Source organism: Elephas maximus, chromosome 13, assembly GCF_024166365.1.
Source record: "Elephas maximus indicus isolate mEleMax1 chromosome 13, mEleMax1 primary haplotype, whole genome shotgun sequence".
Taxonomy (NCBI): domain Eukaryota; kingdom Metazoa; phylum Chordata; class Mammalia; order Proboscidea; family Elephantidae; genus Elephas; species Elephas maximus.
In genome coordinates, this window is record NC_064831.1 from 94705821 (window position 1) to 94719281 (window position 13461).

Below are 13461 nucleotides of genomic sequence, written 5' to 3' on the forward strand. Positions count from 1 at the left end.
GTTCTTCTGTGGAACTGGGACTTTCCCTACTTTCCTCCCAGTGCTATGGACCTTCAAGTCCTGGGAAACTGCTTCTCTCCATGGCTGTTGGGAAGATGATCTGTTGTATGACCTTGCAACTCTCACCAGGGCCACCTAATTGGAAGCCTTTGGTCTGGAACATTCCCTGATAAATGGAATCTGGGAATTCAGTCTCCCTCTGTCCCGGTTTCTTCTTCTTCCTTATTAGGGGAACTCCTTCCCTCTTATGGGCCAAGTGAATACCTTCTTTTTCTACACATGTGTGTGCATCATATGGCACCTGGCCAGCCCCACTACTGTATCTGTTCCCAACAGGGAGAGAACAGGTCCTTCAACTGCAACACGAGACGGGTATGTGCAGATTACCAGCCCTGCATCAGCTGCTGGCCACGTGAGACGGGTGTCCACTATCAAAGCTGACCTCTTGCTCTGTCTCTTCTCTATGTTACTAAAGCGTTGTTCCATCCAGTGCCTGTGTGTGAGTTGGGTCTTCCTTGGTGACCTTGGACATTGGCTGGACAATGGCCCTTTCTTCTCTACATGCACATTCCAGGGGTCTCTACTTAGTTTCCATTTAGTAGTTTCTGGGCATTCTCTCCCTGTGGACATCCAGTTGACTTCCCACTGTGATTGGGGCTCTCCCAGCTGCGTGTCCACTGCCTTAGGTGAAGGGAGGGTTACCTACACCCCTATACCTTCTGCCTTTCCAACATGGTCTGTATGAATTTTGGTACCAAAATGCAGAGCATTTGTAGCACTGACAGATTCATGTGTTCACTTTAGAATTTAGCGTTCAAGCCTGCTGAGACCATCTGATATTGATTTGGTGTCTTGCCCATGGGGGAGCAGTCCTGATGTTGGTGCCCTGCTGTTTTCAACAGGAACCCCATGCCTCTATCCAGGCTGGGCCAGGGATCTGTGGCCACTGCCAGGCTACCCCTGAATCTCTCACAGGCATCAGGTGCTGCTGCTCTGTCCCCCGGGCCCCCGCAACATCTCTGCCTTCTTCACAGGGAGCACAAAAGACTGTGTTAACATCTTGCTGAAATAAAGGCCCTCATCTGTTTAGCATTCCTCTAATATGCCAATCTCGTAACCTTATTAAAAGAGAAGCCGGATGAGTTTGGCATGGCATTTCCTTCCTTAAGTACTCAGAAGCCTTCTGCTCAATAACCGCTCTAGGATTCGACCGTGATTGACAGCAGGCTTATTGGTGTGTGGCTTCTGCGATTTGCCTCCTTTTCATCTCTACTCCTCTCCATTATGTTTTAAAATTAATATTAAAAAACAATCTAGTGCATAACAGTTAAAATCAAATAGTATTGAAAGGCTGTTAATGAAAACCACAGTCTTCGTTTCACCCTCTGACAAGTACCCCAGGCCCATCTCCAGGGATACCCACTTTCAAATCTCTTAGTTATCCTTGTTTTTTACTTTTTTTGTGCCCCCCAAAAGGGCATTCTTTATTATTATCATTTTTTTTGTAACTGAGCTCATCTTGTTTTCAGTCTCACGTTCTACTGGGTGGTAGGAAAAAAATCTAAAACTTGCCAGTTGATGCTGTCTCGGCATTTTTGGTCACCTGTGTTGTTTATCTTCTTTCTTTCTTTCTCTCTCGCTGTATCAGTTAACTTCTTCTGTCTATTTATCTACCTATCAATCTATCATCTTCATTCTGTCTGTCTGTCTAATCTATCTGTATCTTTAAAAGTTTATTGAAGTATCATTTATAAACCATACTACTCACCCATTGTAAGTGTACAACTTAATGACTTAGTAAATCATTCAGTTGTATGACCAGCACGGCAACTAGGTTTTAAAACACTTCCATCCCCTAAGCAGCTCCCTGGAAACCGGTGAAGCTCCGTCCCCACTTTGCCCCTCCTCTCAGCCCTGGCCTCTGGTCTTTCCTGGTATCATCTCCAGTGGTGAAACCTTCAGGATCCTCTTGTGGGGTATCCTGAAGGTTTTGGGGGATGGGTGCAGGGGTCCGGGGCCTGATGACTCATCCTTGGCCTTCCACCATCCCTGGTTCAGCCTTCCTTCCGATGCCTGCCTGGTGGTTCCAACTCCAGAGCCTCTGGAGCTCTGCAGGAATCAGCCCACCTCCCAGATCTCAGCTCCCTGCGTCTACTAGCTTGGTTATTCTGCCTGTGTCTATGCTTGAGGCTTCCGGAAATGTGCCGAACCTTCTACCCGCGGTCTGCACCTCCCATCGCTGAATCATGGTGGGTCTTTTCCTTCCCAGAAATTCCTTTTTGTTTGTTGTAGTTTCAGGAAGAAGTGGGGAAGGCCAGGTTATCACTTTTAACCAGAATTTCCTATTCGTTATTTTTAAAAACTATCAGCAGGATCAGAAACTATGTTTTTATTATGATTCTGTTTATGTTTTTATAGTAAAGGATTCTTATTGGTTGGAATTTATTATTTATCATGATAAGTGGCAGCCATTACTCCTTCCCTCAAAGCCTACCTGCATGGACTTTATACTAAGGACACAAGGAAAAAAACAGTTGCCATTGAGTTGATTTCAACTCATGGTGACCCATGACTAGAACTGTGCTCCATGGGATTTTCAGTGGCAGAATTTTTAGAAATAGATTGCCAGGCACCTCTAGGTGGACTTGAACCTCTAACATTTCAGTTAGCAGCCAAGTACATTAACCATTTGCACACCCAGGGAGTCCATAAGGGGTCATGCAATAAAGAGAAGGATGTCTTTGGCCAAAAAGGTAGTGCTGGAACTCTTAGTGGTGCCAAGAACTTAATGAATACGCCGGTCACATGAACATCTCTTTCTCTCTCGAGCTGTATAATTGTATCATTAAAACACCAACTAAATAATTGACCCCTTTTGGGTCAAATACTGGGATACTTTCGGATCATCAAAATTCCGTTTTGAAAACCAGCTCGTGTTTTCTGGTTCATTGCTGTTAGTATAAGCTTTGGTTTAGAACACAGTCTTGACTATTTGTCTTATAAATTTATGTGACCAAACCAAACCCATTGCTGTCTAGTTGATTCCGACTTATAGAGACCCTATAGGACAGAGTAGAACTGCCCCCATGAGGTTCCCAAGGCTGTAACCCTTATGGAGGCAGACTGCCACAGATTTCTCTTGTGGAGTGGCTGGTGGGTTCCAACTGCTGACCTTCTGGTTAGCAGCCAAGCCCTTAACCACTGCGCCACCAGGAATCCTTTTAACTTATGTGGCAGTAGAGTTAAATAAACTTGGCATTTATAAAATGAAGGAAAATAAAGGATACTCGGCAAGGTTCTCTGTGACAATACACTTATCAAAAAGATCTCACAGAACAAGGCAATAAATTTACGGAATCAGATACAGTCAGGCATGCCCAACACCCATGAAAATAGGTAAGAGTTGATTTCTTGCAATTGAGCTAGCACTGGTGCGGTAGTTATTGCCTTGAGAAAATTCCATTTGTAGAAAATAAATGCTCTGTGGTGAGGTACATAAAAAAGTTGTAACTTGACAAGTTTTCCATTAAATGAAAACTTGAAATAGACGAGAAGATAACTGAAAAGCCGAATAGCTTTCTTCTTGGCAATTTAGAGTTCATAGAAGATTGACTTTTAGCTGTTATTCACCACCAACCGCTTATTAATTGGAATAGAGGGGATGATTCCTTGGATATTATTTTCTTTTGGGGTGGGAAGCCAGAGTCTTTGGTTTTCAGTTAGTATTTAGAACTGTTAGCTTCAAGGATCCTCAGGACCTTTTACGTAATTGCTAAGTTTCACAAATGTGTTAATGATTTGACTCTATTTCAACGTGAAAATCACACATGGGTCGTTTCATATTTTTTTAATCAAAAGTTTGGTCCGAAATAGTTGTCTTTAGATGTTTGTACTGTCAAAATAATCAAAACACAGAGAAAGTATACAGGTAGTCCCCGACTTACGACGTATTCGACTTAGGAACCGCACTTAGGACTGTCCTTTGTTTCTTTGTATGCGTTATTGTTAGTAATACGTGTTACACACAGTGTTGCCGCTTGTAATTTGCTGATGTTATCATTCTCAGATGTTCACTCGCAGGAGTTCAAATTTATGATTTACTGTTCAAAACACTGCTGTATAGATTAAGTTTTCTAAACTAAATCAGAGGCTTCAGTTACATGAAAACGCGGACCCAAACGCTGATCACTTTGCTAAAGCTGATAGGCAGGTTGGGGAAGCAGTAAGATGTTACCGTGAAACCTATGAAGGAAAAAGAGAAGGACAATACAGACAACTCTCACTAACTTTCTGACTTGAAGTGCCATCCTCATTCCCGGGATAGTCCCAATGATCTAGAATCTTCTGTAATTGCAGCTGTTACCGCAGCTGACAAAATGCCAGTGTTGTCCAACTCTTCTTCATCATCGGAGTAAATTTCTATGATTTGCGTATTTTTCATGTATGTATATGTTAAAATATATCTGTAAGTTTGTATGTCATGTTTCCAACCCCAAAAGACAAATATTGATTTTATAAAGATACTGATAATAAAAACAAACAAAAAAAAAGAGGTATTAGATTTAAGTCAGAACCAACTTATGACAGAGTCATCAGAACGGAAACCCTACAGGGCAGTTCTGCTCTGTCCTACAGGGCCCCTATGAGTTGGAATCGACTCGACATCAATGGTTTTGGTAACGGGTTTGGTGTCTCCTTTGTTGCGATTTATCTGTTCTTCCGTGCGGTCCACATTGGTCAGACCTTTGTGAAATTTCCTATGGAGTCAGAGGAATCTGTCAGTTTCGGTCTCAGTTTCTTTCTTTTTGCTTTTTAATGACTGTGATAATGTCAGTGGGCCCCCATGTATCTGTCAGTTTGTTGTTCCTTGGGGGCTTGCATGTTGCCGTGATTCCCACCTGGCCATAACCTTGATACATGGAATTTGGGTTTGTATGGTCCACGTGGTGGAAAACAAATCAAATTGCATCTCTGAGATTTGAGGAGCATCTGGGTACCACTGGTTGAGTGACTGTCAGGTGTGAAATTTTGGACCCCCTGACCTGTGTTGAGGAGGGCTGCAGCCTCATGCTGACTGGGGAGGAGAGAGACGGAGAGGGGACGTGAGGAGAGAAGGAGGAGCTCTTGGCAGAAAAACCTCCGCTGTTGGAGGCCTTCATGAGCACAGCCAACGGAGTGTATAGGAAGATCTGGGAGGGTTGACTTGAGGCCCGTGCTGAGGCCAGTGGCATCAAGATTGGGCCTGGAGTCAGTGTCAACACCAGCCAGATGCAGCAGCAGCCAAGGCTTAGGGCCAGCTCCAACTCCTGCTGAGCCAACAAGCATCAAGGGCAGGGTCCTGCTCTCCTCAACAGTGGCAACCGCCTCCCACGGTGTGGTGTTTTGTGGTCACACAGACCAGGGAAGTTCGTGCCCTCACCGACCTAAGGAAACTGAGCAGGGTCCGTAGGCCAAGGCTTCTCTCATTCTCGTGGTTTAATTCCTAAGTTTTTAGGACCAGAGTTGATACTAATAAGTGAAGAAACTATTTTCTTAGCATTCCCCATGCCTGCTTTCCACCAAACATTATTAACAAGGGGCAGGACGTTCTGGCTGAACGTGCGAGAGAGCTGGGGCCTGGCTGGCCTTTCGGGCATCCTCTGCTGGGAATTTCACTGACTTCTAAGTGTTCTTGTCTTTGGGAGTGTCCCATGGCACCTCCTCAGAGTTCTTGGAGAAGGCTTCTCCTTCCGCTGGCAGCTCGGAGATGTATGTTACAAAACGGTTTCAGGAGTGTTGGGTTTGGGATGTGGCCTCTTACTCTTATTACCTAAACGTTCTTTGCTCGTTTTGTTTGAACATCAGACCGAACATTAAATCAGACCTTCCGTTACATTGACCCCCATTCCTTCATCAAACTCACTTCTGAGTATGCCGATTTCGACTTTCTTCTGTGTCCCAGTAAGCCAGCTTCCTGGGCAGATTCCCACATCCTGCCTCTGCACACACCTTCTCTTTGCTAAATCTGGCAATCTGAACATTTTCCTCCAGTAAGCCTTCCATGGTTGCCTTCCACAATTGCCCCAAGGGACCTCTAAGCTCCCCTTGGCCACCATATGTTATTTATATTAATTTGTACTTACGTTGATCTGTAAATATAATCCACGGATGTGATGTGTGGGGGGACTGACCCCCACCTGGGCTGTGAGTGCCTGGGGAACAGCTGCTGTGCGGTCCCTGTCTTGCATCCTTCCCATCCCTTCATGTGGTGGTGCTGTGCTCAGAATGAGCATGTGCAGCGTGGATCTCCACCAGCTGATTGATTTAAAGACTTTGGACAGGTTTATTTTTGTTGCAGAGAAAAAGAGCCTTGTAATCATCTCTTTGGTAACTGTGACCATCTGAGTCTTTCCCATCTGCTTACCCTGAATTCCCATTGCTGTTCTCCCTCTTTGCTTGTTCCCTTCCCTGGCAGCTTTACTACTCTTCCGTGCACTCAGGTTAGTAAGTATTTCTCCTGGCATTCCCCAATAAAAGAAAATATATTACCCCGGCCAAAATTAAAACAAAACAACTGTCTGTTATTGGCTCAGGATTTGGTAATGTATTTATAGAAATGATCAATGAAAATAATACCCTAAAACCTTCTAGATTCTAATAAATGAAAACAAGATACTGCGGTTTTATGGAGAAGGGAGAACTGGCTATTTGGCAAAACATTAAGTTAGATTCTCACCTGCTATCACGTACCAAAGTAAGTTTCCAGCGGGTTAGTTAAATGTAAAAACATATGCTATTAAGAAATACGTGTGACCATTTGATTGACCCCAAATAATAATAATAGAAGCTGTACCACTTAGTTGCTGCCTGACAACCAGTAACTGGTTGCCATTGAGTCCATCCTGACTCATGGCGACCCCTTGTGTTTCAGAGTAGAACTGTATTTCGTAGGGTTTTCAGTGGGTGATTTTTCAGAAGTAGATCTCTAGGCCTTTTTGCTGAGGTGCCTCTGGGTGGACTTGAACCTCCAACATTTTGGTTAGCAGCCTAGCTTCTTAACCATTTAGACTACCCAGGGACTCTGCTGCCTATCAAAGCACCCCAAAACTTAGTGGCTTATCCCAGCAACCACTTACTTAGTTAGCAGACAATCTCGGCTTGGCTGGGTGGTTCTTTTTAGCGGAGCTTACTCATAGTCTGTGGTTGCTGGTCTCATGTCTGGCAGGTGGCTGGCTGTAAGCTGGGGTACACAGGGATAACTGAGCCGCGGAGTCTCATCCTCTAGCAGGCTAGCCTGGGCTTCTTCAGTGGTGGCAGCACGGTCCCAAGAGCAGCAGGAGGACAAGCCCCAACGGGCAAGTGCTGTTCAAGGCTCTGCTTGCATCCCCTTTGCTGTTGTTCTCTTGGTCCCAGAAAGTCAGGTTGTGAAGTCCAGCTTCAGCGGGAGGAGAAGGACTCCATCTTTTCATTGGAGAAGTGGCAAACTGTTGGGCTATTTTTGCAACTTACCACAGGCACTATTCTAAGTGTTTTGCGTATATTATGTATTATTGCTCTCTTACTGCATGACAAATTACCCCAAAGCTTAGTGGCTTAAAACACAGACATTTATTACCGTTCAGTTTCTGTGGATCAGGACTCTTGGCACAGCGCAGCAGGGTCTCAGCAAGCTCAGGGTCTCACAAGGTGCTGGTTGATGCTGCATCATCTCCAGGCACCACTGGGAGGACCTCCTTCAGTCAGGGCCCAGGTCCCTGTTGGCTGGACCTGGGGGGGATGATATGAGGGCCTGAATAACAGGAGATGGTGGGAACATTGGGACTATTATGGATTGAATTGTGTCCCCCTCCCCCAAAATTTGGCACTTGTATCTGTGGATATGATCCTGTCTGGAAATAGGGTTTTTCTTTTGTTACATTAATGAGGTCATACCAGTGTGGAGTGGGTCCTAAACCTAATTACTTCTGAGTTATGAAAACTAAAACAGGCACAGGGACACATACATGGGTGGCGGGAGACAGATGCCAAGGAATGACAAGGATTGCCAGCAGACAACCGGAAACTAAGAGAGAGGCTCACAGAAGACCAAGACCCTGATCTGGACTTCTAGCCTCCAGAACTGTAAGAAAATAAATCTCTGTTCTTTAAAGCCACCCCTTGTGATATTTCTGTTCCATCAGCCTTAGGAGACTGTCTTAGTTATCTAGTGCCGCTATCACAGATATACCACAAGTGGATGGCTTAAACAAAGACAAGTTTATTGTCTCACAGTTTGGAAGGCTAGAAGTCCAAATTCACAGTGTCAGCTTCAGGGAAATGCTTTCTCTCTCTGTGGGCTCTGGAAGAAGGTTCTTGTCATCAGTGTTCTCTTGGTCTAGGAGCTTCTCCATGAAGGAACCTCAGGTCCAAAGGATGCACTCTACTCCCAGCGCTGCTTTCTTGGTGATATGAAGTCCCGCTGTCTCTTTGCTTGCTTTTCTCTTCTATATCTCAAGAGAGGTTGCCTTAAATTGTAGATTAGTCTTGTACATAACTACCTCTAATCCTGCCTCATTAGCATCATAGAGGAAGGATTTACCACATGTGGGAAAATCACATCAGATGACAAAATGGCGGACAATCACATAATACTGGGAATCATGACCTAGACAAGTTGACATATTTTTGGGGAAGAGAATTCAATTCACAACAGAGACTTAAGACGGGCTCTTCTCAGAGGCTGTCTGCCACAATTTAACAATGCATGTGAATGCCCTCTCATGCTCCTCCACTCTATAATCAAGGAAATTGAGACAAAGGGAGGGTCATACAGATAGTCAGTGGCGGGGAGGGGGGTGAGCTTGGATCCCAGGCTGAAGGACCATGACATCGTACTTGCAATGGAAGATGGAATTAGGAGCGAGATTGACACAACTGACCACAAATCCATTAGCATCCTTTGTGAGTCAAACACCATCAACAGAATTGGTAAATCCAGACATAACACGGTCTATCTGCCAATCCATCCCTATTAGACTAAAAGCAGTCATAAATCAATAGGAAAACATTAACCTCAAGTGGAAAAGCATGCAGGGGAGAGAAATTTAATAACTTTCCAGGAAGACGTGGTGGCTGTGCTTTGGTTCTGATGCGACAGTTTCTAGTAGGCAAGCCGCTGAAGAGATGTGTGAATGTCAAACAGAAAATTGCTGAAATGCAAATTAAGTAATGCAAATTAAACAATTCCTTTTTTTTGTCCACCAGACTCGTAAAGACTCTTTTAAATATTTATTCTCGGTGTTGGTGAAGGTGTAGAAGGATAAATATTCTCCTAGCCCACTGGAGGAAATATAGATTGATGTAACCTTCTGTGAAACAAATGTCTGTACCCTTTGACTCGATAATCTCGCTTCTAAGGGTTTATATTAAAAATCAGAGAAATAAATAAAATGTATGTGTAAAGATACTCCCTGCAGCTTTATTTGTCTTAGTTGAAAATTGGTAGCAGCCATGCCGTGTAGCCGTAGCAGGGTGCTTATGTTACGCCATTTCCAGATTATAGGGCCATGAAAAGCATGTTCTCAAAGAATGTTCCGTGGCCTGGGGGAGTGCTCGTGTTATATTAAATGAACAAAGCAAGATTTTTCCTATATAGTAGAATCCCAGTTTTGCACAATGGATGTATACAGAAAAAAGGGCCTGAATGGAAACAGATCAAAATATTCACAGTGGTTATCTCCAGGCGGTGATGGAGATTATTTCCTTTATTCTTTTCTGTGTTTTCTATGTGTCCTCCCTTGAGCAGGTGTCACTGTTATAACTGGAGAAAAAGGAAGCGGGAAAGCCTCTACCTAGCCTTGGCCCAAAGGCCAAGGACCCCCAGGGTGTCCCTGTCTCTCTTCGATCCTCAGGGCAAAGTCAGGTGATCCCCTGGGGACATCTGTACTGCCCAGGCTTCCCGAGGCCTACTTGGAGTCCAAAGCCCCCTGCAGAGATTCCTGCTCAGCAGTAAATATTTACTGTATATTAAAGTCAGGGCCTACACCTCAAGGTTAACATTTCAGTGAGTAAATGTGTATTTTCAGTACTTCTAAAAAAGGATTAATTAGTCTTCCTCTAATCCTGATACTGCGTTCTTCTTCATATAGTCCAGTTTCTTGGATTATTTGCTCAGCATATCAATTGAACAAATATGGTGAAAGGATACAACCCTGGCGCACACATTTTCAGATTTTAAACCACACAGCATCCCCTTATTTTGTTCAAACGACTGACTTTTGATCTATATGTACAGGTTTCCACATAAGCGCAATTAAGTGCTCTGGAATTCCCATTCTTCGCAGTGTTAGCCATAATTTGTTATGATCCACACATTTGAGTGCCTTTGCCTAAAAAAACCTGCAATAATCAGATGACACAACCTTGCTTGCTGCAAGTGAAGAGGACTTGAAGTACTTACTGATGAAGATCAAAGACTACAGCCTTCAATATGGGTTACACCTCAACATAAAGAAAACAAAAATCCTCACAACTGGACCAATAAGCAACATTCTGATAAACAGAGAAAATACTGAAGTTGTCATGGATTTCATTTTACTTGGATCCACAATCAGTGCCCATGGAACCAACTGTCAAGAAACCAAATAAAGTATTGCACTGGGCAAATCTGCTGCAAAAGACCTCATTAAAGTGCTAATAGGCAAAGATGTCACCTTGAGGGCTAAGGTATGCCTGACTCAAGCCATGGTATTTTCAGTTGCCTCATATGCATGCAAAAACCAGACAATGAATAAGGAGAACCAAAGAAGAATTGATGCCTTTGTATTGTGGTGTTGGAGAAGAATACTGAATATACCACAAACTGCCAGAAGAATGAACAAATCTGTCTTGGAGGAAGCACAGCCAGAGTGCTCCTTGGAAGCGAGGATGGAGAGTTCGTTTCACATACTTTGGACGTGTTATCAGGAGGGGCTGGTCTCTGGAGAGGGGCGTCATGGTTGGTAAAGTAGAGGGTCAGTGAAAAAAGAAAGACCTCAGTGAGATGGATTGACACAGCGGCTGCAGCAATGAGCTCAAACATATAACAATGATTGTGAGGGTGGTGCAGGACCGGGCAGCGTTTTGTTCTGTTGTACATAAGGTCGCTATTAGTTGGAACTGACTCGATGGCAGCAACAACAAAAGATTAGGCTAGTGTGATGGTTAAGATTGTGTGTCAACTTGGCTGCACCATGATTCTGAGTGTTTTGGCAGTCGTATAATGTTGTGATCACTTTCCTGTTGAGATTTGATATGTGATCACCCCCATGATGGGATCTGCCATGAGTAGCCAGTCAGTTGAAGGGGAGTTTCCTTGGGCATATGGCCTGCATCACGCGTAAGCGGACATTCTGGCAAGGCTTGGGGGCTTTTTGCTTGTGCTGGATCCTGCAGCTGGCTCCTGGTCATCTGACCTCCAGTTCTTGGGACTTGAGCTAGCAGCTTACCTGTGGTCTTGCCTGACAGTCTTGGAATTTGTTGATCTTCTCAGCCTGTGGAGTGAAAGCCCTGCTCTCTGACCTGCTGATCTTGGGTTCTCCAGCCCTTGCAGCTACATGAATCAAGAGAAGCCTCTTTTCTGACCCACGGACTTGGGATGTTCCAGCCTCTACAACTGTGTGAACCATTTCCTTGATATAAATCTCTCTCTATACATATATTTATATGCTTTACTGGTTTTGCTTTTCTAGAGAACCCAGCCTAAGACAGTTAGTTAATCTGCTTGTTGAACCACAGTCCTCTTTCCATCTGCCACTTCCAAGGACTTGGTTATGAAATTGGATCAGAACCAAAGCACCGCCCAGCCTTTTGGGAGAGTTATTAAATTTCTCTTCCCTGAGCCATTGTGTCCCAGTGAAGGTGGTACTGTGGCTATCCTCTCAGGGACCCCTTGACATAACATTGGCATGCTGTCATGTGAAAAACCTGGAAAGGTTTGATGGTATCCTTTTGTTGTAATGAAAGGCTGCGTATGGTCAGTTACCGCAGTGTGATTTTACAAGTGACAGGAAGGGGGGAGGCATTTTCCTTCCATTTTGGCTTATTATTTAGCTGTTCCTCCTCCAGTTTAATTTCCTCTCTGCCCCTCACAGCCTTTTCATTCATTTCTGCTTGTCTTTCTGGCATTTCCTGTTGCTTGGGTAGCCTGACTGTTCTCTAAATTTTGTTCCTATTTTGTCTCTTCCTGCTGTGGCTCAGTGGTAGAATTCTCGCCTTCCATGCAGGAGACCCTGGTTCAATTCCCAGCCAGTGCACCTCGTGTGCAGGCACCACCTGTCTGTCAGTGGAGGCTTGTGTGCTGCTCTGATGCTGAACAGGTTGCCTTGTAGCTTCCAGACTAAGACGGACTAGGAAGAAAGGCCTGGTGATCTCCTTCTGAAAATCAGCCAGTGAAAACCCTGTGGATCATAATGGTTCGACCTACAACTAATCATAGGGATGGTGTAGGACCAGGCAGCATTTCATTCCATTGTGAATGGGGTTGTCATGAGTTGGGGGTTGACTTGACAGCAGCTACCAACAACAACAGTGACAACCTTGTCCCACCCCAGTTTCCCCGGCCCCCAGGATGAGCTCTCTGTGACTGATCTGGTGGTGATCTCCCTCTCAGTTCTCTGTGCGGTGTCTGTAGGATGCTCCAGCTGAGCCGGCTGCCTGTCTGGTCCCACAGATACTTTTAAGAGGGGTGTGTACAGTGGAGAATCTTGTGTGCCTAACAGAAAAGGGCAGAGTGCTGGGGTATCTGGAGAGGAGTTGCCCCCTTGGTATCATCAGTGGCTTCAGCCCTGGACCAGGGAGACCCTTGTGCTCTTTCCAGGCCCTGCTGGAGGTTGGGGCAGGGTCATGGGGGCTCAGTAGAGCCATGGGGAGGACTGTGGACTTGGGCAAGTCATGAGTTTCTCTTATTTTGGGGGGTCTGTTAACACTCCTGGAGTCCCTGGGTGGTATAAATGGTTAACTTGCTTGGCTGCTAACTGAAAGGCTGGAAATTAGAGTCCACCTAGAGGCACCCAGGAAGAAAGGCCTGGAGATCTGCTTCCAAAAAGCCAGCCATTGAAAACCCCACGGAGCACAGTTCTATACTCACACACCTGGATTGCCATGAGTCAGAATCGACTCGATGGTAACTGGTTTGGTTTTGGTTTGGTTAACACTCCTTAATATGAATGGATATTCCTGTTTTCACCATAATTTGAAAGTATACTTAAAAGGTAAAGAATTCTCTCCGCTATATGTAGTACTTTATAAAATGTTTAAAGAATTAAAACCGTAAAGTGGTATAGGATTTCTGAGGATGGTAAAACATAATACTTAAAAGTATTGAGTCCCTTAACATTATAAAAATGTCTGTTCTACCAAAACCGATCTATAGCTTTAATGCAATTCCTATCCAAATTCCAATGACATTTTTTAATGAGATGGAGAAACAAATCACCATCTTCATATGGAAGGGAAAGAAGCCCC

At 44.5% G+C, this 13461-nt stretch overlaps 1 protein-coding gene across 1 annotated transcript in view; it reads left to right on the forward strand.

The window, feature by feature from the left end:
* The window catches only part of ENTREP2 (endosomal transmembrane epsin interactor 2), a 591792-nt gene that overhangs the window by 142537 nt on the left and 435794 nt on the right, over positions 1–13461 (forward strand). The gene's annotated exons all lie outside the window — the stretch shown is intronic.